Below are 6,000 nucleotides of genomic sequence, written 5' to 3'. Positions count from 1 at the left end.
GCCAACATCTTGTTGCTGTATCAGGATTGCCCAGGGGCCAAACTTGTTGACAAACAAAACAACATCTTGTTGCTGTATCAGGATTGCCCAGGGGACAAACTTGTTGACAAACAAAACACAACAAAAAAACATTAGTCCTGGACCCACTCCAGATTTATTATCAAGGAATAGGATCCTGGAGTCTACATTTTAAAGGTGAAAAGCAGTTTATTCTTATGCATGTTTAATTTTAAGAACCACTGGGCCAAGAAATGTTTGCCTTTAACCAAAGTCAAGAATAGAAGGGCTGTATTGGAAATAGGATGGATGAGTTCTTTCTAGGCATGCTGAATTTGAAATATTTGTTGGAAATCCAAGATCAGGTTCCCAGTTAGAATTTGGAAATACAGCCATGTAACTTAAGAAAAAACTCAGGACTTAACACAGATTTTGGAATCAGACTACCTGTCATCACATCAGCAGTAACTGAAATAGGCACATATGTGCTCACCCATGGAGAATGTGCAGAATGGGAAGAGATGAGAACTGAGGACCAAAGCAGATGTAGAAGAAAACAGTAGTCAACGAAGAACACCATGAAGTCCCTAACACCAGGGAAGCCTCTGGGGGACCAGGAAGGCAGCTGCTGACACATTTTCTCTGTACTTTACACAGAGCAAGGTCTGATTTGAAGAGCGTTGCAAAGACAGAGCCAGGTTCGAGAGCAAGGAGCTGCCTTGTAGAAGAAAGACTTCTGAGTAGTGTCACAATATTTTGCAAATAAAAATGCAGGAAGCAAGGCTGAATTTGCATATCAGGTAAACAATTATTTATTTTGTTGGTATAAGTATGTTCCAAATATTGTGTGAGACATACTTATACTAAAAAACAAAAAAATGGTGGTTTATCTGAAATTCAAATATAACTGGGTGTCTGTATTTTACCTGGCAAGCCTACTCCTGGGTCCTATTCATCTTTAAACCCCAGCCTGGACACATACAAACTGTGACTTAAATGACTGGTCCTGAGATCTTAGTGAAACCGAACTTGAAAATAATTAGTCAGAGAGGTCATTTGGTAAGTTGATTTTGGGGCTAGTTTATCAATGGCCTTGGAAAATCCATAACATTCAGAAAAGACATTTTTTACCTTCCTACTGGCCAAGATTTGAAAGCAAAAATAAAAAATTGCATACTCATATTAGTATTGTAATTGCAAAGTGAGCCTAAATCTAGTGTAGTTTAAACTGTTTAACAACTAAATCAAGAGAAATGGCAAGAAAGTACCTACTTTTTCTGAAAAGATATTGGCAATAATCATGGCAAGTTTCTGGGCAATGCAGCAGGCTCATTGGGGGAATTCAGCAGAGACTACTCAAACTAGAAGTTACTATCTTTTTTCAAAGATCTCTTCAACTTGCCATAAAGAAGGAATTTCTAGGATGGCTCAGGAAGGATCCAAAGGCAAATTTTCAGAAATGATGGGAAAATACACCAGAATTAGGATGGATCTCTTCCTTTTCACATAGCAACATTTATGGAATTTATGCTACAAGTTGAATCTCTACCTTCAAGTCTGAACATTAGGGAATTATAAATAAAGATTGATAGTAGGCTGGAGTTAGTACGTAACCCTAATATTACTGACAGTTCATGTAGATCAGTGTATGTGTGGCGACCTCTGCACCATCCAGATTCCCCTTCAGGAATGACGGCCTTCTTCCCAGCCGCTGGGACTGCTGCCAGGAGGCGCTCCTCAGCTCTCAGCCGTCTTTGGAGACTGCCTCAGCTGAAGAAAAATGCTTCGACCAAGGTCTCTTCTTCTTCCAGGGGCGATCCATCTGATCACCGGTTCCCTATCACCAATTCTTGGGCCATCTCAGCTCCACAGTTCTTTATGGGATCAGCTGAGGTTTCACTTCCCCCTGTAGTAAATTCCTTCTCTTCCCTTACATAAGTGTTGATACCAAGAGCACCTACTCATACATGCCCTGCATGCTAATCTCTGTCTCAGTCTGTATCCTCAAAAACTCAACCTATGACAGTGGGACCTGGAGAATAAGACAATCAGTGTATAATTTGGAGGTACATAAGGGCTAAACCAAAGGACTAAGCATATAACCAGGACTAAGGTATCTCATTAGTTGGCTGGATGTTTTCACCAATACTCTAGAAAGGAGATATTGATAGTTCACACCAGATAACACTGTAATGTTACCTTACATTAGAATTTTACAGACATATATATGAATATTTTAATTAATTTGTGCTATTTAATTGAGAACTTACTATAAAGAAGACATAAAGTGAACTTGATTATTTCTTTAATTTCTTATAACTATCTAGTCTCATTGTCTGTAATGTACTTTAAAATACGTTAAAGTAGACAGCATAACATAAATATGTATTAGTTTAATCCACACCTTAGGTGCTTTTAGTTAACATTTGAAGTATCAGGTATTCACACTGCAGGGACAATGAATAAGAATTTGAAAGACCCTAATCATAAGTCCACACTACATAAACCAGAGGCAAGTTAGAACAAGACTTCACATTTCTCTGTCTGTATATGTATATAGGTTTTGTTAATTAACACGAGATGTTCAAATATTTTTCATTGAGGTGTGTTTTTTAAGACGTATAGTTTCCTAGAAATATTATTCTGGCACCTCTGCCCTTGATATAACTTGGAATAAGAATTTGACAAGGCCAGCAGCCTAATACCTAAATAACACAGGAAAAACTCCAATCTTTCTGTGTTGTACCAGTTAATGGAGAATTCTTTTGCCTGTTCTAGAAAGTTAGCAGGAAGCTCATGTGAGTGTCTAAAAGCATAGTTTTAGCATCTGCTAAGTCAGGCCTCTTGACTATTCCTTTTTAAAGAAAAAAAAAAGAAAACTTTAGTTGACTCAGATATTTTTTCTTCCATGTGAATTTATGATCATTTTAATGCCCACCTCCAAAGATTCCATGCATTACATTTACATAAAAATTTTGAGAATGGATTTGTTATGTTATTAAGTCATTCTATTCAAGAAACATCACATTTATATGTGAATTTAAGAATCGATATTATCATAATATTAAGACTTCCTATTTGAGATGATATGTCCTCTCAGGCCAGACAGAGGCAGTGTTGTTTAATGGTTAAGGACATGAATCTTGGACCAGACCACCTGGATTCAATTCCCAGCTCTCACACTTCTCATCTGTGTAACCCTGGGTAAGTTATACTGCCTTTCTGTATTTTCGTTTCCTCCTCTTTAAAATAGAATTAATAATGTCATCTGCTTCATAGGAGTTTGTGAGTGTCAAATAACAAGTGTAAAGCCTGGCTCATAATAAGCATTATGCAAGTGTTTGCTATTATTATTTTATTTTGTGTACTTCCATAAGATTTAATAGCCTTTCTTCATATTTATATGGTATCACTCTTTCCAAATTTATTCATAAATATCTTATAGCATTCATTGTTATTGTCAGTGAAATAGATTTCCCCTTTCTGTTATTAGTTACTGCTAATATAGAGAAAGCTCTTGATTTTTTATATTGATTTTGTGTCCATCATTTTTCCCAAATTCTTCTAATAATTTTAGATAATTTTGGCCAAATTCTATTGGATTTTTAGGTGTACAGTCACATCATCAGCAAAAGAAAAAAGAAAGAAAGAAAAAGAGTAAAACCATTTGAACACTTCTTTGTTTATATTAATTGTTTCAAAGACTCAAAACAATGTTAAATAATGTTAGTGATAGCATCCATGTCGTTTTTCAGGCTTTAATGGAATAGCTTTAGCATTTTAGAATGCTGTTTGCTATAGGAGTCTTCTTATATATCTAAAATATAACAATATGTGTTGTATTTTACAAGTTTATTTCTCTATTTTTCTTAGAGATTTTGTTAAGAACGGTTTCTGACTGCTATTAAACTCTTTCTTTTTACCATTTTGTCATAATTATTTTTTTCTCTTGCAATTTTTTGATTGAAATGAATTCTATTAATATTTTTCTTGATAACTGAATTTCTGAAATAAATCCTACTTGGTCATAGTCTTTTGGTACACTGTTAGATTTTGCTTACAAATATTTAATTTAGAATTTTTGCATCTCCATTTATGAGTAAGATCAACCTATAGTTTTTGTTTCTCATACTATCTTTAAATTATATAAATCTATTAAATTAATCTATTAAATTTCATATTAAGGGATTTTTTTAAAGAAACCATCTGAAGCTCTTCGTAATATATGTTTTTGTTCTAAATAAGTCAAGTTATTTGGTAATATCTGAAAAGAGGTTTGATTTGGAAGAAGTGCTTATGATATTTGATTAGGGAAAAATAACGATGAAGACTATCTCTCTAGTATTTCAAGTCTCTCTTCATTACATTTAAAATGTTTTCATTTTTTTTTGTATGAGGAAGACTGGCTCTGAACTAACATCCATTGCCAATCCTCCTCTTTTTGCTGAGGAAGGTTAGCCCTGAGCTAACATCTGTGCCCATCTTCCTCTATTTTGTATATGGGATTCCACCACAGCATAGTTTGATGAGCAGTGCGTAGGTCTGCACCCAGGATCCGAACCCACAAACGCCAGGCCACCGAAGCAGAGCATGAAAACTTAACCACTATGCCACCGGGCGGGCCGCCTATTTTCATTTTTCATTCATTATTCATAACTTAGATGTGTTCCTCAACCAAAACAAAACAAAACAAATACCTAATTTAGCATGAACAAGGTGTAGAGATGCTGGCTTCAGTTTCTGATCATTGTTCTTGCAAGAGGGATATTCACATCAGCTTGTCTGGAAGTTCTTACAGACAATGAAGTAGAGAAAAAAAGATCTTTCCATGATATGCCAGTGAGCATCAGTTTGAAAAAGTAGTGACCGATCAACTGCCAAGCTCTTCACAGGACTAAAAGAAACAGGGGAAATTTAATAATCAGTTCATTAATACAACTAATATTTTTACACCTTCATGAATTCATCTTTTAAATATTCTTATATATTATAAATGGTAAGAATTTCTTTAGTTACACCATAGAGAACAGATTTTACTTCCAGGAAAATAATTTATTTAAGGGAAAAAATTCTCTTCGTTACCTACTAAAGGATTTTTAAAAATTAGGAAGTGACCATTCACCATATTCCCAAAAGGAACTCACATATTGACATTCAGTACATGAGAATCCACACTTAGAATCTAGATCGTGTGTTATCCATACTTCTAAGTGGTCATGCAGAAGATTCAGTTCTGCAAGGCTGAAACATCAGGAGATACCTGAGCACAAACTTGTAAATCCTTTGGTCTGTGAAGATAAAATATCCTTACCCATAACAAAATTATCCAAGGAATCATGGACTTGATATGCTAGTTATACTTTTTGAAAATAAATATATAACTGTTCAATTAAAACTTTATACATCTAAATGATCGATGATGTACTTAACATACCAACCTCAGAAATTATTTCAGGACAGATAGACAGTTTTGAAAATTATCTGTGTTAAAAATTCTGATCCCTGAGTTTCTTCTGAACAAGCAACTCATTTATCTCACTGCCTACCTGCTATCTCTATTTGTATGACTCTTAGGGAACGAAAAGCTTACTGTGTCCAAAACCACATACTCTGGTGCTCCTGCACATTTTCTCTACCTCTATCCTTCCGCGTCTTCTTGCCCTTGCTAGAAACCTCAGAATCATTCTCAATCCCTTCTCTCTCATCTCTCACAATTAATTCCCAAGTCCTCTGCATTTTGCTTCCTAAATATTTGTTTTATCTTTCCACTCTTCTCCAGATCCCCTACTACCTCCTCAGTTCAAACTTCTGTAATCTTTTATACAGACAAAAATCTCATTGTTGCCCCGCATCTCATCCCGCTCTCCTCCAAATAGTTTTCTATACTGCGTGAATCATATTTGTAAATGCCTGTTTCTTCCTTATGAGTGAATTCCATCAATTTTAGGACATAGATCAAAGGGCTTGATGGAGCCTATAAAGATGTGTATTACATGGTCCTTG

Source organism: Ceratotherium simum, chromosome 14, assembly GCF_057802395.1.
Source record: "Ceratotherium simum simum isolate JZ-2026a chromosome 14, ASM5780239v1, whole genome shotgun sequence".
NCBI classification, from domain to species: domain Eukaryota; kingdom Metazoa; phylum Chordata; class Mammalia; order Perissodactyla; family Rhinocerotidae; genus Ceratotherium; species Ceratotherium simum.
The sequence above is the reverse complement of the archived record's forward strand: the minus strand, read 5'-3'. Positions refer to the sequence as shown.